At 33.4% G+C, this 26,456-nt stretch overlaps 1 long non-coding RNA gene across 3 annotated transcripts; it reads left to right on the forward strand.

Moving 5' to 3' along the window:
• On the forward strand, nucleotides 1-26,111 carry LOC143234740 (uncharacterized). Of its 3 annotated transcripts, XR_013018783.1 has the most exons (7): nucleotides 1-880; nucleotides 3,095-3,220; nucleotides 10,510-10,645; nucleotides 15,302-15,465; nucleotides 19,056-19,219; nucleotides 21,166-21,398; nucleotides 21,923-26,111. It is a non-coding gene; the product is annotated as an uncharacterized LOC143234740 (long non-coding RNA). The 3 variants fall into 3 exon arrangements; XR_013018782.1 differs by lacking the exon at nucleotides 19,056-19,219 and having other exon boundaries at nucleotides 21,923-22,048; XR_013018784.1 differs by lacking the exons at nucleotides 19,056-19,219; nucleotides 21,166-21,398 and having other exon boundaries at nucleotides 2-880; nucleotides 21,923-22,034.
• The last annotated feature ends 345 nt before the right edge of the window (nucleotides 26,112-26,456 follow it).

A 26,456-nucleotide genomic window follows, 5' to 3' on the forward strand; every position in this document is an offset into this window, starting at 1 on the left:
TTTCGTGACTCGTTGCGTAGTTAGCGACTTGGAAGGACGCAAGAATGTATGCTGGATGGTAGGTAGAGTAGAACTCGGGATATATCGGGAACACGACAGGCAAAACTTTCGACGCCTGTCCTGTGAAAGTGGGTTTTCTCGGGGCACTCCCGTTTCCCACCACAGCAAATACTAAGGCATTGGATTTCTAGATCCCAGCCCAGGGAAATTTATTGCCAGACCCTGAGTTGGGTCGTTTGAATTGAATTGTAGCCATGTTCATATTTACTTGACTTCTTCCTTTCGGGACGGGACCCGGCCATTTTTTCCGGTGCTGCCTTTGCCTCCACCCAAAAAAAGAATTTAAAAAAAAAATCCTAATAACTCGCGAAAGGGGACGAAGAGGAACCACAACGTTCTTGAACACCCCAGTTGGAGAGAGAACTCTTCTGATTTCTCTCTCTCTAAACTAAACCCCTGGCACGTTAGTTTGAGTTTGAGACTGGATATTAGAAGAACGATTAGAGGCGTCGTATCGGCAACGATGAATGGCAAATTTTAAAATAACACTAGTGAAATAGTGTGATCTAATAATTGTATTTTCTTATTTAAAGAAAAACGGAAATAACGCTGAAGAATTATCGTGAAGATGCAAATATGTTAACTCTAAATTTATTGTCATGATAGACTTAAATGTTTTTAATTAAACATCCGGATAGTAATGTCTGTTAGTTTAATCATCTGTTACTATTTTTTCTGAAAGTTTAAGTGGAAGATTAAAGAAACACTCGTTAGTTATGCATTGTTCCAGTAGTAATTTCTGGAAGAAGACGACATGTTAATCACTTATTCACTCTGGCGAAATCACAAAAGCAAAACGAAACGATAATGTGAAGATCAGGTATTAAGTTGGAATTCTTAGATTACTCTTAGAATAAAATCCTTTTAATATGGTGCTCTCAAAGACTTAACTCTGCGTCAGTTAAACATGTTTTTAAATTATATATAGGTGTTCTATATATGATGCGAGTATGTTTACAACTGTTAAACTTGCATATAGTCTAGGCTGTCGAACAGGGGGAAGGGGTGTTAAAGAAACTTATTTGTTTTAATAGGTTCGACTGATATATAGATTTCTATTGTACTTGCAGTTGAGGCTATAAATGAATCTACAATATCTAACGATGCCTTTTGATGGTTAAGGGGAGTAGGTCCACTAATGGCTCACCTTTGACATTGTGCCTCCCCAAACAAAACAAAGCAAATTAGATATTCATAGATAACTTTTAGTCGGGTAGATAGACGTACTAAAACATCACTACAAAGATCTTACGATTAATGTATATGTATGATTTTGATATTTTCAGGAGTGTTAGTAACATGTATACAAGATTATCAAACATTAATTTCACTCACTGGAAATCTTGATCTAGTGATGAAGGTTCACGGATAGATGGAACTAGTGTCAAATAAAAACATCATGGAAATAAAACAAAATAATAAAAAAGAATAAAAGTAGCTTTATAACTCTTATCACGTTCAAATCTGAAAGATAAGTGAAAATATACATAATTCCTGATGACAAGAAACTCAATTGAAATAAAAATGTATCTCGGGACGACAGTTATGGGTATTAACACTTTTATTGATAAGCAGAGAATAACGTTTGGACCTTCTTAGGTCATCTTCTGGTTAGTAAAAAGAGTTTTCAACTCTCCGTTGCCGTACAAATGTCTTAGGGACGACAGTATAAATGGGTACGGGATTGATACATATCTCCAGCAACCAATTAGCAACCCCCTATAGAATTCACTACCACCAAAATTAACTTTATGTTCAATAACCAAAACTACCAACAAATAAATGGCCTAAGTATGGGGAATCCCATGTCAACAGTTCTAGCCAACATTTTTATAACACCGACTGAATCTCAAGCGGTAAATTCAGCCTTCCACCCACCAATGTACTGGTGCGTTGATGATACAAATGCTGAATTCACATACACAAAATACACACTTAGTTTTTCAATTACGTTAACTCTATTCACCCCTACAATATGTTCACTTGTGAACAGAAAAAAACTCTCCAAATAACATTTTTTAACCTCAAGATCACTAGAACTGAAATGAAATTTAAACCAGAAATCCACAAAAAAATCACCCATACTGGATTATACATTCCCTGGGACTCGGCACATGAAACAAAACAAAAAACAACGTATTAAGAAACCAAATAAACACAACCACAAAACTATGTTCACCTGATAAAATTAACTATGAAATCAACAAAATAAAACAACGTTTTATCGACAAATTTCCTAAAAAAAACGTGGAAAAAATTATACGCACACACCAAAACAAACAACAATAAACAACAAAACCTCATGCTGCTGAATGTCACATGTTCCCGACATCAGCAAAAAAAATAATCAACATTTGGAAAAACCTTATAACAAAACACAACATTCCAGTAAACACCAAATTTATTCAAAAACCAGGTACAAAACTAAAGTCTGTTATGAGTAAAAACTGCATTGACAAACACAACAATAAAATACAATGCAATAATTGCCTTGACTTCTATATTAGAGAAACAAGCGGGAAAATGAAAACTAGATTCAAAGCACAACAACAACAAAAAAACGCCTTCACACGTCTTTGAACACTGCAAATCAAATAAACACAACATTACCAAAGAAAACACCCAGATACTAAGTATGGAAACAAATATAAACAAACGTAAAATGAAAGATGCCCTACTTTTACAGAAACTAAAACCAAAATTAAACCAATATAAAGGAACATCTTTATATCTATACTAATTAATAACTGTCACACCTGTTGAAACTGTCGTCCTGAAGACTTGTGTCCAGCAACGGTCACTTGCAAACTCTCTTTCTTAACCTGAAGATGACCTAGGAAGGTCGAAACGTTGTTCTCTCCTTATCAATAAAAGCCGTTCTCAAATAGAATGTAGATAACTCAACATAATGTCACAGTATTATAGATTATATTTTTTGTTTTACTTTATTTTGTTTAGTTTCTTTCAATGATAAATTATGCAGAAGTGTAAAACTAACGTTTTATGTTGTTTATAACTTACACTGATGACACAGAAGCACATCATTTGAAATAGTTCACGTTGTCAATCAACAGAAGGACCACCAGCAACATGTTAATCCTTGGAAAGATTAAACAATCATAAACACTTCCACACCATGATCTTCAGAGCGCTGTTAAAGGTAATCTCCTCTAAATGTGTGTTTTGATTTGTACCAAAACGAGTCATTAATAAGTTCAAGCTGTTCCAAAGAATAACTAAAGAGATTTATTTGGTACTTAATGTCAGTGTCAGAGACTGTTTGTGTAATGAAGTGTTTTATATCATGAAAGACATAATTTAATGACATTCGCGCACGTGTGTTTGACTTGGTTTGTTTGTTTTGAATTTCGCACAAAGCTACTCGAGGACTATCTGCGCTACCCGTCCCTAATTTAGCAGCGTTGACTAGAGGGAAGGCAGCTAGTCATCACCACCCACCACCAACTCTTTGGCTACTCTTTTTCCAAAGAATAGTTGGATTGACTGAAACATTATAATGCCCTCACGACTGAAAGGGCGGGCATGTTTGGTGTGACGGGGATCCGAACTCGCGATCCTCAGATTACCCTTATGCACCTGGCTATGCCGGGCCCGTTTTAATTTGGAATACATTGAGTCGTTAATAGGTTAATTCACTTTCAAAGACTGACTAATGACATGTATGTAGTATTTAATGTTACACTTAGATATTAAAACTCACACTACAGCACGTGACCCATAGGTTGCTAGTTGAGCACCCTAAGTACTTACAAGTGCTACAAGTGTTGTGTAATTGAGTGTAGGAATGTAAAGAGCGTGCTTAGATGTTTGAATATAAATATAAAGAGAACCACAAAATTTTTATTAGTTTGTTTTAGTAGCATCTATTTCTGTAGAGGGCATGCTTAGATGTTTGATTATATTTACACAACCCCTTCAAACATGTGGTCAGCTATTGGTCAGTTACTTCTTTTTTTTTCTTTGTGAACCTGACGATGACCGAAAAAGGTCGAAAAGTTGTTCGCTCCTCTACATAAATAAATTTCTCAACCAATACCAGCCGTTTTAAAATATGTACTTTTCTTTACAAGTTGTTTTTCTCGTCATCATGGATTAAAAAAAATGTGTTTGTTTTTTCCCCAATAACACGTAACTAAATACATGAAACCCAGTTTATGTGTGTCTGTGTACGTATGAAGACCTTTTCACATCTCAGAACACATCAGTTCATTATATACGTATGGACAACACAAAACCACCCGAGCAGAACATTTAATATACTGAAACGAAACATAAAAACTAAAACAATTTAAAGTTTCTATCTTACAGTAAACCAAAGATCTTAAAAAAGATAAATACAATGGAAGCTATACCCGTTAACGAAATAAATACAAAAATAAACAGATACAATGGACGGTACATGTAATTAAACCGATGTTCAAAAACATAAAAACAACACACAATAACAATATATTTGATATTATTACTTTTACTTTAACACTTACTTATTGTAAAGTATCACACAATATTACAGTTTGTTTTTATCACAACTAGAAAATTGTGTATCCTTTCAACTTTAAAACACAGAAATAGATGCTGCTAAAAACAAACTAATCAGAAAACAATCGTGGTTCTCTTTATTTTTATATTTCATGTAATACAAACATATATATACGTTTAAACTTGTATATGCAGAATAAATCTACAGAAGAGAAACATCTCAAACTTGTTTCTCTGTGATTTACACCAACAAATCGTTACATTCGTGATCGTGAAGAACGACCTTTATTTACACTCTAGGTACAAATTGTTAACTAAGTTTAAGAGAAACTGTCTTTTGTATAACTCTACTTTTAAAATCTTCACTTTTCAGTTTTATATTTCTCTTTTCATTTTCCCTTTCTTTCATTACGTAATTTAACAATTGATTGAGCAGTATTGTTTCACTTCTAACCAATATAAATTGTGAGATAAAACAATAAAGTTGAACCACGATACTATTAAATATCTGTATGTAGTAACTATGGAGACGAAATATTAAAATATAAACCGAACTGTGCGAAGAAAGAACAAAATCTTTATGGTCAAAGGCTGCTCACCTCGTATTCCCCATGTTCTTCGGCCATTACAGTTTGTAGGTATAATGTTTTGCATAAATATTTTAAATGTGAATTAAATTCTTGAAATGAGAAACAAAAGTTAGACAACTGGTAACATTTACTTTACTCTACAACCTATGAGAAGGTTAGCGATTACTGGGCTGTTTTACATCACGTCGTACTGGAAAACTTTGAAAAAGTAAAAATTTTCCGAAAAAAAAGATTCAGTTTACAGCAAATACTGCAGGGGAAACGTGTTCAGGTTGTGCTGATTCAAACAGTCATTTTGTATCTCTTAAATGTGCTACACTTTGTTAAAGAAAACCCACCAGTTTTTCTTTTCTTAAAACTATACTTATAAATTACATCATTAAAATATAATCAAACCTTCAGGTTCAGTCCAGGTTCTTGTTACAAGAAGAATACTTAAAATTATATCTGTGACAAACAAAGGAATTTTATACGTATCGTACTTATTTTTGTAATTGTCTAAATCTAGAATACCAAAAGTGGAAATTTTAAATAGATTTTTGTTTGTGGTGCCATTTGATAGATATGCCATAACTTATTTATTGTTTCGGTCACATACACTGATAGATACAGATATACATGCCATATTATAGTAAGATTAGAAAATGTGACGTTATTAATTCTTTATATTGGACTTATCAAACATATATATCTTCAACACTATATAATGCTCCAATTGGTAATACATAGCCGATACTATGTTGTTGTATTATTAATTAACTTTGCTTTTACTTCGTGATTTTAGTAAATTTATGGTAATTATTTTTACAACAATTACGCTAACAACTTAATATACTGTGATGGTTTACACGGTGTCTTCTCATCATCAGACAAATGTCTACAACACTTTTGTTATTAAGTTTTCTCAAGCATTTTTGTTGATTTTGAAATTTCACACAAAGATACATGAAGGTTATATGCGATAGCCGTCCTCAATTTAGCAGTGTTAGACGAAAGAGAAAGCAACCAGTCATCACCACCCACTACCAATTCTTCGGTTACTCTTTTTCCAACAAATAATAGGATTGACCGTAACATTATCACGAACCCACGGGAGTAAGGACGAGCATGGTTGGTGTGATGGGATTCGTACCTGTGACCCTCAGATTACGAATCAAGCGCCTTAATCATCTGGTCATCTTTGTAATGTTTCCTTAAGTAATAATTTAAGGATCATTGATAAGGATATTAAATTTGGTAAAGTGGTCAAGAATAACCACTTTTTGGTTAAGTGGTCATTTCGGGTAAGAATAACAATGGTACTCTTGGATGTGGTTCTTTCTATTTTTATTTTTCACATATTACGACTGGATAATACATATATATATATGTATAAACACACATATATATAAATCTACAGACGACATGTATGACTTGTCACATCTCAAACTTTTTCCTCTGAGATATACACCAACAAACGGTTATACACTTAATCGCGAAGGGCGACCCTTTATTCATGCTCTAGCTACAATTTGTTGAAAAAGTTTAAAGGAGAAATTGTTTTTTAAAACTCAACTTTGAACATCTTCTGTCTTTTCCAACTGCTATCCCTCACTTGTCTGTTTTATATTTCTGTCTTTATTTTCCTTACGTCATATATATACAACAATTGATTGACAAGTATTGCTCAATACAAACTGAGAAAGACAATAATGAAATTGTTGGGAGTCTTTTGATAGAAACGGTCATCTGTTAAACTTGCTACTGTTTATTGATAAAAACAAGTTTGTTTTATTTTTTTAAACTGCGTTTCTTAAAGCACCCCGCTAGTGCAGTGGTATGTCTCCGGATTTACAACGCTTAAATTAGGGGTTGGATTCCCTTTGGCTTCATTGTAAGAAAGCACACACCATTTCTTATAACTATAAGTTACATCAATAAAGATACAATCAAACTTTCAGGTTTAGTCCAAGTGAAAGCTGGGTTCTTGTCACAAGGAGGGTACTTAACATTCTATCGATCTCAAACAAAGGAATGTTATAAGTATCGTATTTAGTGTTATAATTGTATGAATATAGAATACCAAATGTGGGAATTTTTAAATAGATTTTGATTTGTGGTGACATTTTATAGATATGCTATGATGTATTTATTGTTTCTGTAGATAGATACAGATATAAACACCATCTTATAGTAAGATTAAAAAATATGACGTAATTCTATATATTGAATTTACCAAAAATATTTTTATTCAACGTTGTAACATGCTACAGTTGTTAATATACAGCCCATACTATGTTGTATTATTAATTAACTTTGCTTTTTGTTCGTGATTTTAGTAAAGTTTCATAATTATAATTATATAACCCACAACAACTTAATATTCTGTGATGGTTCACCTAGTATCGTATTATCATTACTAACAACAACTTAATACACTGTGATGGTTCACCTGGTGTCGTATTATCATTACTAAAATGTTTACGACATTTCAATTTCTCAGCTGTGTATGGAACATTTTCTCACGTTGGGTGATACTCAATTAAGGGGCATTGATAATGTGGTTGAGTTTACAACAACAAGCAATATTTTGATCAGGTAGTTATTTTAGTTAAAATAACAATTTTAGGTAGGATGTTGTTGTTTTGAATTAAGCACAAAGCTATACAATGGGCTATGACTCGTGACTGGGCGGTATGCTGTAGCGGTCAATCCAATTATTTCCTTGTAAAACAGTGTTTCGTGAGTAGTGATCACTTGGTACCTTTCCTCTTTTCTTTCACTGCTAAATTATCGACGGCGATAGCAGATAGCCCTCGTGTAGCATTTAGCCAAATTTAAACAAACCAACAGTGTCTTTAGACAAATCTGATAAGCTAAAATGTGACGTAATGGAATGTTATTGTTGAGTGGTTCTTAACAGAACACTTTCTATACAAACATGGAACATCAAACATAGTAAACTAAAACTCTTTTGACACACCTACTCTAGAACAACCCTTTATTTATAACCTAGGTATAATTTGTTAACTACCTTTAAAGGAGAAATTGTCTTTTTTATAACTCAACTTTGAACATCTGATTTTTCCCACTGCTATCTCTCACTTATCTGTTTTATATTTTTGTATTAATTTTCCTTTTTGTTCGGTACAGCGGTAAGTTTACGGATCTACAACACTAAAATCACGCGTTCGATTCTCCCCTGTGGACTCAGCAGACAGTTTGGTGCGGCTTTGCTATAAAAAAACATACACGTTCTCTTTAGGTTACGTCACGTATTTACACAACAATTTATTGACGAGTATTGTTACGCTTTTAACCAATACAGACTGTTAAAGACAACAATAAAATGGAGCTATAATATTATTGAATATTTGCATATAGTAACTAAGGAGACAAGATGTTAAAGTTGGAACCGAACTGTGCGAAGAAAAAGTAAAATTTTGTAGTCGAAAGTTTCTAACATTACATTTCGTAGGTATTTTGGCCAGTACAATTTGCAGGTATAAAGTTTTGTATAAATATTTTAAATGTATATTCACATGAGATTATTATATAAATCTGAATTAAATTCTTGAAATGAAAAACAAAACTTAAACAATATGTAGGGAACATTCATGTTACTCTACAACCTGTGAGAGGCTTAGTAATTAGGGTAAGCAAACATGGGGCTGTTTTTGATAGTATGGCACTGAAAGATTTAGAAAAAAAGTGAACATTTTATGAGAAAAAAAGATTCTTCTTACGGCAGCTACTTGATTGTGCTAATACAAACAATCATTTTTTATACATTATGTGCTGCTGTTTATTGAATAATTTGTTTGTTTGTTTTGGAATTTCGCACAAAGCCACTCGAGGGCTATCTGTGCTAGCCGTCCCTAATTTAGCAGTGTAAGACTAAAGAGAAGGCAGCTAGTCATCACCACCCACCGCCAACTCTTGGGCTACTCTTTTAGCAACGAATAGTGGGATTGACCGTCACATTATACACCCCCACGGCTGGGAGGGTGAGCATGTTTAGCGCGACGCGGGCGCGAACATCTCTGTTATCTCTCTAAATCTTAATTGCTGTTAACGACACATCTTTTATCAGTAAAGTTATGCTTCTAATCTTTACTTTGTTCCACAGATTTATTTGATAATACTACTACCCTAACCCTGATTCTTCTGCGTACGCGAGTTAAATAGAACCAGTCGGTGGTTTCTGAACTACTGCACTACACGTGTACAAGAGTGTAGTTTAAGTAAATATGACACCTAACGTAACATTTAAGCGTTATTAATGGTAATGTTGGCCATGTAAATTCAAATATTACGTAACAATAATTCTGGTCATGTAAATTATGTACTGTATTTGAAGTTTTTATGAACTGCACCTTCGTGGAGTTTAGGATTATATGAGATTTCATTAATATATTTTAAACGTGTGGTAAAAGTTTGGTGAAACGGAGAGCGCTTAGAGACAACAGTTGGTTCGTTTCGTGTTACATAGATAACGTACCCTCTTTTGTCTCTGTACTGGTAGTTTCGTTAATAATATTAGCTATATTATCTAATTATATTACTTTTTTAAATATTTATTTATTAGTAAATTTTAGTTATAGATTTTGTTTCGCATTATCAACTTAATATACGTATTTAGGACTAACCTGAATCTCCTAGGCTGGTCTAGCCTCTTGAGATGTTATTGAGATTAAGGCCGAAAATAATACTTTTTATAAAAAAAAAACGTTAAAAAAAGACATTTAATTATCTATACTTATTAAAAGGTTTATTTGTTGTTTTTTTTAGAATCACTCTAAGTAGGTAGCTTGCTTTGATCTTAAGTCAATATTAATGTAATTTGTACAACAAAGCTATTGTATGTATTATTAATAACTATTAGCTTGTGTGTACCTCTTGATGTACTTTTAAAGTTACATTTCACATTATGTGCAAGTTATTCAGTAGTTTAATTAATACCTTACGTCTAGTCCATTTAAGTGGTTTAACTGCTCGTGTGTAAATTAAATACAATGACTTTGTGTAATTTATAATAATTTAATCACTTACGTATACCTTCCAAGTTGAAGATGTTTACTACTTATCAAATTTGTGTGATAGGTGTAAGTAGTAATTTAAGAATATTTTAAACTTTGTAGAATTTAAAAGAAAATTGTTATTACCCACTGGTATTTAATATAAGGAATGAAAATACAGCCATTAATTCATTTATATAAGCCTTCAAAGTATTATTTTAAAATACCTTAAGATACACAAAGAACAACACAACTCTGCAGGATGCGTTTTGATTTCTAGTGTCTTACTAAAATATTTTCATCGTTATTCAAAGTATGTCTAATTCGTAAGCATTTTGAGTCTTGAGTTATTTTATTTACAGGACTGGTTATGTAAAACTACATTATTCCTCAAAATGTACGAGCAAAAACTGGATGTTCATAGAATGTCTCCTACTACATTGCAGTCTGTTTTCAGTAAGGATGCCCCACTCAAACTTTACTACTTGATAGGTTGAGGTAAGTATTTGAGAATAATACGAATCTTATTTTATTTATTTGTTGTGCCTTGTTACGATGGGTTTAGTTTTAAACCTTACCTACTTGGTACTATATTAATTACTCAATTTAGCTCTTGTTACATGGAGCTTAAACATCATACTGCTATTGTTCAAGCAGTTTCAACATCATTATTATTACCGAAATCAAAGGTAAACTGGGGTTATGTTTGCATCCATGTGTGTGTGTGTGTTTATCAGCAATATTTCTCGAAAACATTTGGGTAGATTTGAACGAAAGTTAGTATACAATTGGACTATGACCCAACTCAGAAGTGATTAATATTTGGAGGGCCGATGTCAAAGATAACAGCAAGTTCACGAAAAAAATCATATTTGTTACCATGGAGACCGATTTTGTACACTACTTTTGTTTTATATCTTATTCAAAAACGAACGGATTTGTTGAAACTTTGTAATCATGTAGAATATCATTACTTTTTGGTGTTGAAAACGACAAACATTCAGACACATTTTCAAATGTTTCAAGGATTAAATATGGTCAACGCCATTCAGGTACTGGTATTATTATTTAAAAAATCAATATTATTGTTTTATTATTGACTGAGTTAAAGGTATTGCGTTGAGCAGGTTACAAAATCGTAGTTTAGAATGCACTTGATTACTGATAAATTTAACGCCATCCTTTTGTTTCACTTTAAAACATCCTGTACCGAGTTAGTAACATTGTTAGCACTTGGTTGAATGAGGCCTTACAACAATAACGTTATTTAAACAAACCTGTTTCTAAACGATACAAAACATGGAAACTTATCAACTTGTCGGGACAATATAAAACAGTGAACTAAATATTCAATTTGTGAGTTATTTTTTATACAAGCATGATCATGTTTTGTTTATAATAAGAAGCCTTGACTATACCATTTCTTTCCAACCTGAGAATAAAAGATTTAGTCTCAATTGTTAAGTTGGTTAAGAATAACGATATGGATGTCAGATATATAAAAATTATAAAGAATAGATATATGAAGTTCAAATAGCAAGACGATGAAGAATATAGATCTTGGTGAGAAGTGGTCGGTAATACAATGAATAATAGGGATTTGGGTGTCAAATAGTTAGCAAGACGATTAAAAATAGAGACGTGGATATCAAGCAGTCGGTAAGATAATGCAAAATGGAGATCTGATAGTTAGAAAAGAGGTGAACAATAAATATTTGGTTGCCAGATAGTTAGTGAGACGATTAAAAATAGAGACGTGGATATCAAGCAGTCGGTAAGATAATGCAAAATGGAGATCTGATAGTTAGAAAAGAGGTGAACAATAAATATTTGGTTGTCAGATAGTTAGTGAGACGATTAAAAATAGAGACGTGGATATCAAGCAGTCGGTAAGATAATGCAAAATGGAATCTGATAGAAAAATGCAAAATGAGACGATTAAAAAGATCAAGCTGATAGTTAGAGATCTGAAAGAGGTGAACAATAAATATTTGGTTGTCAGATAGTTAGTGAGACGATTAAAAATAGAGACGTGGATATCAAGCAGTCGGTAAGATAATGCAAAATGGAGATCTGATAGTTAGAAAAGAGGTGAACAATAAATATTTGGTATGCAGTCAGATATGTTAGTGAGAAACGATGAACAATAAATAAAATAGAGACGATTAAAAATGGATATCAAGCAGTCGGTAAGATAATGCAAAATGGAGATCTGATAGTTAGAAAAGAGGTGAACAATAAATATTTGGTTGTCAGATAGTTAGTGAGACGATTAAAAATAGAGACGTGGATATCAAGCAGTCGGTAAGATAATGCAAAATGGAGATCTGATAGTTAGAAAAGAGGTGAACAATAAATATTTGGTTGTCAGATAGTTAGTGAGACGATTAAAAATAGAGACGTGGATATCAAGCAGTCGGTAAGATAATGCAAAATGGAGATCTGATAGTTAGAAAAGAGGTGAACAATAAATATTTGGTTGCCAGATAGTTATACGTTAGAACGTGGATAAAGAGTATCGGTAAGATAATGCAAAATGGAATCTGATAGTTAGAAAAGAGGTGAACAATAAATATTTGGTTGCCAGATAGTTAGTGAGACGATTAAAAATAGAGACGTGGATATCAAGCAGTCGGTAAGATAATGCAAAATGGAGATCTGATAGTTAGAAAAGAGGTGAACAATAAATATTTGGTTGTCAGATAGTTAGTGAGACGATTAAAAATAGAGACGTGGATATCAAGCAGTCGGTAAGATAATGCAAAATGGAGATCTGATAGTTAGAAAAGAGGTGAACAATAAATATTTGGTTGCCAGATAGTTAGATAATGCAAAATGGAGATCTGATAGTTGAGATTTGGTTGCAAGCAGTCGGTAAGATAATGCGATGATGAAGAATAAAGATGTAGATGTCAAACAGTTAGAATAATGATGTGGAAATCAGATAGTTATAACAATATGAAGAATAGACATATGAAGTTCAAATAGCAAGACGATCAAAAAATACAGTACTGTGGTCTTTAATACAATGTATAATAGGGATTTGGGTGTTGTATAGAAAGAAGGACAAAAATAGAGATTTGTGTGTCAAATAGTTAAGACGATAAATAATAGAAATATGGATGTCAAAACAGTTAAAACAGAGTTGAAGAATAAAAATATAGAATCCAGATAGTTATAAAGATATGAATAATAGATATATTGATTTGATATAGCAAAACGAAGAACAATAGAGATGTGGATGGGAAGTTGTGAGTAACATAACAAAGAATAGAGATCTGGGTATTAAACACATAAAAGGACAAGAATAAACATTTCAGTGTCAAATAGTTAGGAAGACGAGGAAGAATAGAGATCTGCATATCAAATAATTAAAAAGTTGTATGTCAAATAGTTATAAAATTATGAAGCATAGATTTGTGACGTTCAAATAGCAAGACGATGTCAAACAGTCGTTAAGATAATGCAAAATGGAGATCTAAAGAATTAATAGTTAGAAAAGAGGTGAAGAATAAAGATATTGAAGCCAGATAGTTATAAAGATATGAATAATAGACATATGAATATCAAATTGCAAGGATAAAAATAGTTTGTTTGTTTGTTTTTTTTTAATTTCGCACAAAGCTACTCGAGGGCTATCTGTGCTAGCCGTCCCTAATATAGCAGTGTAAGACTAGAGGGAAGGCAGCTAGTCATCACCACCCACCGCCAACTCTTGGGCTACTCTTTTACCAACGAATAGTGGGATTGACCGTCATATTATATGCCCCCACGGCTGGGAGGGCGAGCATGTTTTAGCGCGACGCGGGCGCGAACCCGCAACCCTCGGATTACGAGTCGCACGCCTTACGCGCTTGGCCATGCCAGGCCTTTCCCATTGCTACCCCTCACTTATCAGTTTTATTTTTGCATCATTTCCTTCTTTTTGGCTTACGTCACTTTGTTACAACAACTGATTCAAGAGTATAGTTACACTTGAAACCAATACAAACTGTGAAGAAAGGCAACAATAAAGTGGAACCACAAAATTACTGAATATTTGCATATAGTAACTATGGAGACCAGACATTAAAATAAAAGCCGAACTTTGAGAAGAAAGAACAAAATTTTATAGCAAAAAATTACCCACCTTACATTTCATAGGTATTTCGACCAGTACAATTTGTAGGTATAAAGTTTTGTATGAATATTTTAATTGTATATTCACATAAGATGATTCTAAAAATCTCAGTTAAATTCTTGAAATAAGAAACAAAAGTCAGACAATTATTAATATTCATTTTACTCTGCAACCTGTGAGGCTCAGCAATTAGAGTTAGTATATACTGGGCTGTTTCAGATAGCGTTGTACTGAAAACTTTAGAAAAATGTGTAATTTTCTAAGACAAAAATATTATTTTATACAGTAATTTATGCAGTGGAAAACTGTTCTCATTGTGTGAAGCAAACATTATTTTTGGTCTATTAAGTGTGTTATCGTTTATTTATAAATTAAGAGTTGTGTAACTTCTTTCCTTAAAATTATATTTACAAATTACATCAATAAATATATAAGCAGATTTAGTCCTAGTGAAAGTCTGGTTCTTGTTATGAGGTCAGAACTTTAAAACTCTGTTCTTTCATTAACAAAGGTTTGTCGTACGTATCGTAATCATCATCAGTCAAATGTCCACGATATTTTTCTTTCTAAGTTCAATCAGATATCTTTGGAATGTTTCCTCACGTTGGATGATAATGAATAGGCTTTGATAAGGAATTTAAAAGTGGTAGAGTTGTCAAGAATAACGACCATTTTGATCAAGTAATTATTTTAGTTAAGAATAACAATGTTATTGTCGGACGATGTAACATAAATATTTTTATTTAACGACAGTTCTTTTAAAATATTTCTTCAGGGCTTAAACGATAAGGACGAACATTAGGGATAAAATCATAAGAAGTAGAAAAGGCAGAGTTCTTTATTTTCGTCATAAAAATGTTACTCAATCGATAAAGAGTTATTTTGTCTTTCACAAGAAGGTCCTTTAGGTGTCTGTATTGTGATTTGAAAGTGTAAACTATGTTAGGTACATAGAGTTTACGTGGTGGAAGAGAGAACTGAAGACCTTTAGCTATCACTGATTTACACTGATTATTTATGTTATAATTACATAGGTTAACAATCTGGTCGCCAGGATGAAACAAGGAATGAATGCTGTTAATCAGTCAATTCAGCCTCAAATTTTGGACATGTTCACACTGCACAATTTGTCTTCGTTCTATTAGTTCCACTTGTTCAGTACATCGGTGCAATCAACACTGGTATCAATCATTCTAAGGTTAGTACAGAACACTTTGAACTTTTCCAGTAAAATTTATGTTCTGTTGATGTTTTGTACGAAATTCTTGATCCAACTCCACCAAACATGCTCACCCTTTATGATGTCTGTGTGGGGGAGGGAGAACATTGTTAGGGTCAATCTCACTATTCGTTTGTGAAAGAGTGGTTAGTGGATGGTGATGATGAGGTACCTCTATTCTTTCACTGCTAAATTACATACGACTAGCGTTGATAGCCCTCGTGTAGCTTCAGCCCAATGTAAATCAAAGCAATAGTATCTTCAGACAAATCTGATAATCTAACAACTTTTGAACATTTTGGTTTGGTTCTTTAAAGTGGAGATACTTTGGATTCACGTTTCGAAGAATGCATTCTGAAAAAAAGCAAATTTCAAGGTTGATGATTAATGGTATAACTATATTGAAGATGAAGAAATAGATTCATACAACAGAAGGGAACAGAGATAAAGTTTTCAATATTTTACAGATTCAGTATTTAAAGTAAACAAAATCTTGATGATGAGAAACCTACTTCAGATAAAAATGTATATCTGAATGGCTGGTATGGGTACTAACACATTTACTGAGAAGGAGAAAAACATTTCGACCTTCCAAGATCATCTTCAGATGAAGAAAGAGAGAGTTCGCAAGTGGCCGTTGCTGGACATATGTCTTAGGGACGATGGTATAAACCAGTGGTGCACAAACTTTTAGAGTCAGCCACAAAAGTCGTAACCGTTGGGGCCACAAAAGTGAAGATTAAAATCGTCCCACAGTTGTTTCACACAAGATGGACATCACATTTAAGAACACACAAATGACGATTACATTAAAGTGTTTGCACATTATTCTGAGAAATGTTACAATACGTCAACTGTCACAAAGTCAATGCGATGGATGGTGCTGCATGTCATCTACGAACTTAGAAATGTTCAGCTTGACGTTGAAAGACGCAAGATTGCTTCCAGATGATCATCAGTCAGCTGATTGCGAGTGTTGTTTTATTCAGTTTCATATACGAGAAAGCCTGTTCACAAGTGGTGTGGACAAGTGCGTTCTCTTTCAGATTAGCAAATGTATCAGGCAACGTTTTGTAGAAGTCAAACAAACTGTTTTCTCGGTAAATAACACGCAGTTCATCAGATGCTTCGATATCAGTAAGTTCAAGCTGATATTCTGCTGAAAAGTCATCCACTGACACACTGAACGGATCAGCAAAAAGTTTCATCAACAATCTGCATTGGTCAAAGTCGTGAGTGAAACCGTGAGTTGGAGGATTGGATCAAAGTATCTAGCTTCCCAACATAAACTTGTGTGTCAATGTCCTGATTCTTCTGTAGCTGTGACTGAAAAGTGGGAAAGTGCGCGAAGTTGCCTGATGTTGTTTGCTGCCAGAATAACTGCAACTTTGTCCTGAAAGCTGAGGCGTAATTTGCAAGCTGACAGACAAGCTGATTTTGCCTTGCAACTTCAAATTCAGATCATTCAAGTGTTGTGTCATGTCGACCAGAAAGGTCAAATCAGCTTACCATGTTGGATCAGTCATGGAAAGTATTTCTATCTTTGTTCTTGCTTCTGAGGAATTCTGTCAGTTCATTAATCAACTCCAATAATCTTCTGAGCATCTTCCCTCGACTCAGCCAGCGTACTTCACAGTGATACACAAGGTCACCATAGTCTTAATCAATTTTTTTCAAGAAGACTTTGAAACTGACTGTGATTGAGCCCTCGTGATTTGATGAATTTAATGGTTTTCGTCACTAACGCCATCAGTGCCTGAAAACGAAGTTCTTTAATGCACAGGTTCTGTTGGTGAATAATGCAGTGCAACTTCACCAACTATTGTTCTGCTTTCCTCAATGCTTCATCAACAGTGCTACCAGCCCGCTACTTTCTCCGGTCATGGCTGGTGCTCCATCATTGTCACACTTACCAGTTTCGTGAAATCCAATGAAACACTACTATACTACTGTCTCCTCGAACAGAGCAGACCCAGTTGTCTGACCCTTCATGGAACCATGCTGATTTGTTCCTCTGTGATATCAAACGATGACGACACACCATGAAAAAAAAACTAGTTGCTGTGCTGTTGAACTGATGTCAGTCGACTCGTCTGCTGCTAAAGAGAAGTAGACAAAGTTGGCTGCTTTATTTGAAAGCGGTCTTGTCACATCTGCTGAGAGGTGTGAAATTCTTCACTGAACTGTCGTACGATTCAAAGCCACCATCTGTAGCTTGCGGACTGCTTCCGGACACAACTTTTCCGATACAGTAATCATGCATTGCTTGACAAAATAACCATCAATGAACGGTTGGCCAGATTTCGCTATCATCAACGAAATATCGTAACTGACCTCACATGCTGCACCTAAATCTGCTGACTGCTTTGAGAAAACGTTCTGCGACTGCCGCAGAGATTCTATTCGAGCTGTTCGTTCATCAATGACTACGTTGTGGAAATCTTTATGCTTCGACTCATAATGACACTTTATATTGAATACCTTCGCCACTGCTACTGTCGAATGACACAGCAGACAAATCACGTTCTTCTGTTCTTAAAGAAAACAGTACTGTGCAGTACAATCATCATGAAACTGCCGGTTTTGTCATCAACTTTTCTTTTACGATTAGCTACCATTTTGTGACGAAATAATATCAAAATAGGGCTCGTAAGTAAATCTCGAAGAACAATTGGAACGCGTGAGATTTCGTAATTAAGGAAATATTACGTCATTAAGCCAAAGATTATATGCCTATGCATTAACGAGATTTTCTTATCAAATTTTCTTTATTGCTCGACACAAATATGGAACCAGTGCCTAATCTAATGCATATTCTTCTATAGCGCTTAATCTTCGCGAACTCTAAATGCGCGAACTCTCTATGTTTGAGTTTCCTGTTGGACATCGCGGGCCTGATTTTGTGCACCACTGACATAAACAGATACGGAAATTTATTTACCCGTTGATAAAATAAAACGTGGTTATTTTGCTGTCGAAATAAGGGCAAACTGCTATCTGCAGTGTCGTGCATAGAAACAACAAAACCACAAGAAGGTCTTTCCCGAATTTTAGTTAAGCTATAGCTAGCAGAAAGGCCGAATTTACACCCTGAACTGGTCTCGCGGGCAGATTGAAATTTTTACTATGTGACTAAGTATCGGGAATGTATTGCTCGTGCTAACTAGACACTGCTAGACAGATCACAGCCAAAAGGAACTTGCTTGATCGATGTTCATAGGTGTCCGCGACACACGCTTCAAAACCACTGTCGTAATGTTTGTCTGTTCATTCTGTCATTGTTAATTTGTTATGTTACTCAATAGCATTACATACAAAGTAAGTTTTATATGTGTAAAAACGGCTCGTTTGGGTTGAGAAAATATTTTACGTAGAGGAGCGAACAACGTGGTCAGCTTCCGGTCAGTTACCTCTTTCTTTCTTTGTGAACCTGACGATGACCGAAGAAGGTCGAAACGTTGTTCGCTCCTTGACGTAAAATATCTTCTCAACCCCAACTAGCCGTTTTACATATATATTCTCTACAAATGGGTTTTCTCGATATCATTAAAGTAAGTTTTACTTTGCAGGTAACATTGTTATCAAACAAATGAAGACAACATGTACCACTCAATGTTCCTCTTTATTGAATCACTAAATGTCAGCACAAATATATATTATGTGTACTGAAAGTTTGCCAAATTTCATACAGATACACGAGTCGTATCGATACAGTCCTATCGAGTTCTTCATGGTAAGTACTCGTATGTTACTCTTTTACCAACACATTTTTAATATTTAGTGTTTGAATTAATTAAATACAGAAACAGACAAGGAAAGCTATTCAACAATTGATGAAACAAAACATGCTTATTGTACTGTCAAAACAAGGGCAAACTGCTATCTGCAGTGTCGTGTATGGAAGCGTCATAAACCACGAGAAGGTCTTCCCTCCAATTTTAGCTGAGCTATAACTAGGAGAAAGGCCGAATTTACACCCTGACAGGCAAACCGTAATTTTCACTTGGGGCACTCAACCGTGCGACTAAACATTACTAGTACATCTGTTCAATATATATGCCTGATTGACAACTTTACGTAAGTATCTGTAAAACATACATATCGTGTTGACTACTTTCCTGTAACCACTCAACAACATACATTCCTGGTTTACTACTTTATTAATAGCTTTGAACAACGTACATTCCTGGTTTACTACTTTATTAATAGCTTTGAACAACATACATTCCTGGTTTACTACTTTATTAATAGCTTTGAACAACATACATTCCTGGTTTAATATTTATTAATAGCTTTGAACAACATACATTTCTGGTTTACTACTTTATTAATAGCTTTGAACAACGTACATTCCTGGTTAACTACTTTATTAATAGCTTTGAACAACGTACATTCCTGGTTTACTACTTTATTAATAGCTTTGAACAACGTACATTCCTGGTTTACTACTTTATTAATAGCTTTGAACAACTTACATTCCTTGTTTGCTACTTTATTAACAGCTTTGAACAACATACATTCCTTGTTTGCAACTTTATTAATAGCTTTGAACAACATACATTCCTTGTTTACTACTTTATTAATAGCTTTGAACAACATACATTCTTTGTTCACTACTTTATTAATAGCTTTGAGAACAACATGCATTCCTCGTTTACCACTTTATTAATAGCTTTGAACAACATACATAGATACCTGGTTGACTAAATTACCCTATACAACAGAACAACAGAGATACCTGGTTCACTAAATTACCCTGTACAACTGAACAACACAGACACCTGGTTCACCAAATTACCCTGTACAAGTGAACAACGTAGATACCTGGTTCACTAAATTACCCTCTACAACTGAACAACATAGATACCTGGTTCACTAAATTATCCTGTACAACTGAACAACACAGATACCTGGTTCAAATTACCCTGTACAAGTGAACAACGTAGATACCTGGTTCACTAAATTACCCTCTACAACTGAACAACACAGATACCTGGTTCACTAAATTACCCTCTACAACTGAACAACACAGATACCTGGTTCACTAAATTACCCTGTACAACTGAACAACGTAGATACGTGGTTCACTAAATTATCCTGTACAACTGAACAACACAGATACCTGGTTCAAATTACCCTCTACAACTGAACAACACAGATACCTGGTTCACTAAATTACCCTCTACAACTGAACAACACAGATACCTGGTTCACTAAATTACCCTGTACAACTGAACATCATACATGCCCAGTTGACTACTTCACTGGTACATCTGAACAACATACAACTTTAAATAATAATTATAAATCTGTACGAACAATTTCACTCAGATATACTTTAGACTTTATACTTTTGTAAGATTTATTGAGTGTAAGTCACAAAGATGTGAGAAACCAATCGAAACTTTCATGTTTGTTTATATGTAAAGTCTGACAAGATTCTACATTATACAATTTACCTGTTGTTTTTAACCCTTAATCTCAGAGCTTATAGACGTGTTTTAACAATAGACAATTTATTTACTGTTTTTTTAACTTCTAATCCCAAATCATATTGTTGTATTTGTTATCTAATTCTCATTTCTTGACATAGTAAATACTCAAGCCTCGTTTTTTGTACAATTTTCTTAGAGGTTTACTTTTGACAGACTTTTATCTCATCCTTTTATAATGTTACAGAATGCGATATCAACACCTATCAGTGAAGCCCGACTTTGAAAGCAGCTGTAGACAATATTTGATTGGACAGAGAACATTATGTACTGCTTGTTTTATACATACTGTGAACAGTGGTGTCTGTCCATCAGTTCATCTGTCTCCTGTTTATGACGGCTTCACTTCTCATGTTGAGTGTGAAAAGCTATGGATGAAGTCAAAGTACAACATTAACTTTGTAAATAACAGTATAACAGGTATGAATAATGTTAACAACAAACAGGATATTCTACACTAACTTGTTATGAATTAATAACACTATGTATCAGAATGTGACATAACGGTTTGTTATTGTTAAATTGTTCTTAGCAGAACACTTACTATACAAACATAGAAAATCAAAACTCATGTAACACACTTACTCTACAGTATTATACAATCTTACAATTAGTCTTTAGTCACTGCTACACGAGGGCTATTTGCGCTAGTCAGCCATAATGTAGCAGAAAGACCAGATGGAAGTCAAGTAGTCATCGCAACCAACCGCCAAGTCTTGGTCTACTATTTTGTACTATTTGCTGGTGTATAACTCATCATATACCATTAGGTTCCTCGACTCAAATCACTACAAGTTGATGTATATATAAATAATTTACGTAGGTTCTCATACACTTTCTCGCACCATTTACTATGATAACTGTATTTATATATACACATATATACGTATGTACATAGATGTAGACGGACGGGAATTTAAATAGAAATGTTGATATTTTTTTAGGGTAACACTGTCTTCTCAGTCAACGTTGTACGAATGTTGATGACGAAGCTACGTATGGACAATTCCACAGAAACTGCGCATGTCAGGTAGATATTAGTGGTTGTCTGATTTAATAACAAGCTCAGCGATGGTAAAACTATTTTAAAATTTGAAGAAAAATAAACATATGAGTATCTAGAAAACTATGGGAAAATATCAGTATATTTAGTGAAGTATTTGTTGTATTTTTTACTTTATAAGTAATTCTTTTTAAGTAGTAACATAGAAATTCAAAAATGTTCTGGTGTTTGTCCTGTTTGGCATTGTTTAGATTTTTATTGATTACTTCAATTACCACTCCTCAACATATTTCACACTTGAACATTGATAATAAAACTGTAAACAGTTTCAGGTTTGTTTTGTTTTCTTTTAACCAATAGCTTAACCTTTTAATGTACTTCTATACATCAGAATTCCCAGATGTTAAGTGATTTATAGAACTGTGTATTCTTAAAAAACACATTAACTTATTACAATAAAATTTATATCAGGTTGTGACTGTTATATAAGATTAAATATTAAAATAAATAGATACAGCTTAAAGGATTTTTCAAAATCTATAAAATAAAAATCAGTCCTAACCTCAGAATCACTAGAAACAAAAGTCCACGAAACGTATTAGGGATTTTATTGTAAAGAAATGTAAACAGCTTTCCAAAGGAAAATAAATGTCAGAAGAGAATAAATAACTGTTTTTATAGGAAAGTCATCAAAGCTACTGCGCTTCTTTTCCGTTTACTCGGAATCACTTATCTTCTGCATCAGTCCTCATGACGATACTCACCTAGAGAGGGAGTACATGGTAACTAACGCCTTGTTGTAGTCCTCCAAGTAAGTATTTCAAGTCTGATTTTATATGAACGGGGAAAGCAGAAAAATGTGGGTGTGGTTCTTACTGGCCATAAATCTGTTATTTTCACATCGCTTCCAAATCCTTGACAGTGCTGGATATTAAACCTTACGGTCCGTCCAGTTACTATTATTTCTGTATCTTACACAGTTCGTAAGTTTGTGTGTGTGTTTTCTTATAGCAAAGCCACATCGGGCTATCTGCTGAGGGGAATCGAATCCCTGAATTTAGCGTTGTAAATCCTAGACTTACCGCTGTACCAGCGGAGGGGGGACAGTTCGAAAACTGTCTGACAGAATATTTATTAATCATTTCTCTGGCATCTCAATGTATGTATAACCACAACTATATGGCTATAATTCGTAAGTCTCCTGAACTGACTAAAAGAACAACAGTGGGAAATTATCGTTACTTAAACTTAAGTCAAATTATTTACCCACAAACTAACTCAGTGTAACATCTAAACTGTTCATCACCAACCATCGCCAAATCTTGGGCTACTCCTTTACTAACGAATAGTGTTATTGAAGGTCGCATAATGACACCTCAACGGCTGAAAGAGCGGCCACGAATAGTAACTAAGGAGACAAGATATTAAAATGAGAACCGAACTGTGCGAAGAAAAACAAAATCTTATGGAAGAAAGTTTCTAACACTGCATTTCATGGGTACTTCGTCCAGCACAATTTGTAGGTATAACGTTTTCTATAAATATTTTAATTGTATATTCCCATGGAAACATTTTATACATCTGAATTAAATTCTTAAAATAAGAAACAAAAGTTAGACAATTAGTAAGTAACATTAACTTTACTCCACAACCAGTGAGAAGCCTAGTAATTAATGTTAGCAAATACTTGTCTGTTTTCAATAACGTCGTGTTGAAAAGTTTAGAAAAATTGAACATTTTCTATAAAGAAAGAGAGAATCTTTTTACGACACGTACTGCATGGGAAAGGTTTTCGGACTGTTCTAATATACACTATATTTTATTATCTGTTAAATGTGGTACCGTTTATTGAAAAATAAGCTTTAAACTCCATTTCTTAAAACTGTATCTATAAATTATATCAATAAAAAAAGATATAATCAAATCTTCCTAGTGAAAGTAGGGCTCTTGTTATACGAAGAGTACTTAATATTCATTTCTATGGAAAACAAACGCTTGTTGTTTGTATCATAGTTACTTTTAAAATTATCCGAATTTAGAATGCTTAAGTGAGAATTTTTTATAGTTTTTTCTTAATAGAGACATTTGATAAATAGTGACACACTGTATTTATTATTTCGGTCAAATAGACACAGATATGCACGTTATGTCGTTTATATAATAGTGAGATTAGAAAATATAACTTAATTAATTGTTTATATTGGATTTACCTAAAATATATATCCTGAATGTTATATAATGCTGCATTTGTTAATATGTAGCGTAAAATAGCTTACATATTCCACATTCACTATTTAAAGGAAAACAAAAATAATACATTATTTCTACCTAAATAACTAAAATACATTGCTGAAATAACAATTATTTAATCAAAACTAAAATATATAGAAAGTAAATTTCTAAAAATAACAAAATGCTGTACATATATTAAATGGAACGATTTTAATGAAGACTACATGATATTTGGTGTTGGTTAAAGTTGTTTGATGTAGATGGTTTCTTTAAGTATGAATTCCAGATCAGTATCATCCCTACAAAGAATATTTATATTTTATCGTTCGTGTCCTGTTTCTTCACTATGTTAGCGTATAAACGAAAACCATGTGTCACCGAACATTTCTGTGTGTTTTCATGAACAATCCCGTATTTTATTAGTTCTTACTACTAGATGGCGTTCGGCTTTCTCAGTACGTCAGGCCATGCAGTTTTCTTGGGTGAAAATATGGACAAGCCCTGAACAAAGATAAATTTGGATGTCTTTAGTCAGAAGAATTCCCTTCTGTATGATATGGGGTTAAACTTAATCTGGAACTAAAACATAATTTGTGAGTTATAAAAGTGGTTACTTATCACCATATTGATCTGTATTTTTTATCCTATTTTTAACTTAACTGTTTTTTTTATCCAACACCAACTTGTAAGCACCTTTCACATGTTGAGTGCACACCCACATATCATATTTTAAACTTTAAGTAAAACATAATTATAAATGTATACTAACAGTTTTATTCATAAATACTTTAGACTTTATAATTATGAATCATTCATTCAGTGTATGTCAAGAATTAAAACCAATCCAGACTTTCATGTTTGTTTAAATGTGAACGAGCTTCTCCAGTAGACAACCTACCTATTGATTTTTGACTCCAAATCCTATGATTGTAGTTGTTAACTAATTATCATTTCTTCACATACTAATTACTCATGTCTTGTTTTTCGTACAATTTTCTTAGTGGTTTACTTTCTGCAATCGTTTTATCTTACCTTTTTATGATATTACAGAATTTGACCTGAACAACGACCACGACTTGTGAGTAACTTTCAGATGTAGAGTGCACACGTTTATATTAAATATTAAACTGTAAGCAAGAAATAATTCTAAGTCTGTATGAACAGTTTTACTCAGAAATACTTTGTAATTTATAATTTTGTGACATCCATTGAGTGTTAAGTCACAAAGAAAAAAGGAAATCCAATCCAGATTGGACAGAGAACGTTATCTACTACGTTTTATACAACATACTGTGAACCGTGGTGTCCGTTCATCTCTCTCCTGTTTATGTTGAGAATGAAAAGCTACACCAACGTGTTATGAATTAATAACACTGATTCATACATCAACATGTGACGTAACGGTATGTTATTGTTGAGTGGTTCTTAACATGACTGAAATACTCAATCATTACTTCTTGTAGTTGTTGGTATAAGGAATATAGGTTCAGAAAGTTTGATTAATAACAACAAAATATACCAATCATTCAAATTAATATAGAATTTTGTCTAATGAACAATTAATTTTATGTTTAAGGACATTAAAGTCATCTGTTGAAACACTACACGCAAAGAGATAAAGAGAACTTTAAAACGGATTGTTTGAAAAATTCTGTTTCGTATTCTCTCTGAGATGTTTACCAACTTTAGGTTCCAGTTACATACAGATAATTTGAACACATTTAATTCTAGCATTTCGTTACCATTATATAACAAATACTATGCTTCATATATTTTAATATAATTCATTCCCCATATGGTACAGCACTTATTGTACAGAGTTACATCGTTAAAATCATGGTTTAAATTATTCTCAGTTAACAGATAGCCAGATATGGCTTCACTACAGAAATAACACACACATAATATAATTTAATTTTATTTAATGTTATACTTGGAAAAATGTTTATTTCACAATATATTTTTCAACAAATTAACTAATATTTTTATTCAGACTTTTGTACTCGATATAAAGTTAATAGTCGTGATTATATTTAAATATTGATTTCAGATATTATTACATTATTATTTGTCATGTAAAATGTTGAGTTTTGTTTACATAGTTGTATTCATAGTTAATGGTTTGTTTTGATTTACAGAATTCTACCAAATATACTGCAGCATAATTATCTGAGATAACTTGAAATTACTGGTTCAAGTGTTAATGGAAACTATAAGAAGAAACGAAGGAGAAAAGATATTTC

The sequence above is a fragment of the Tachypleus tridentatus genome, chromosome 12 (assembly GCF_004210375.1).
Source record: "Tachypleus tridentatus isolate NWPU-2018 chromosome 12, ASM421037v1, whole genome shotgun sequence".
Classification (NCBI taxonomy): Eukaryota; Metazoa; Arthropoda; class Merostomata; order Xiphosura; family Limulidae; genus Tachypleus; species Tachypleus tridentatus.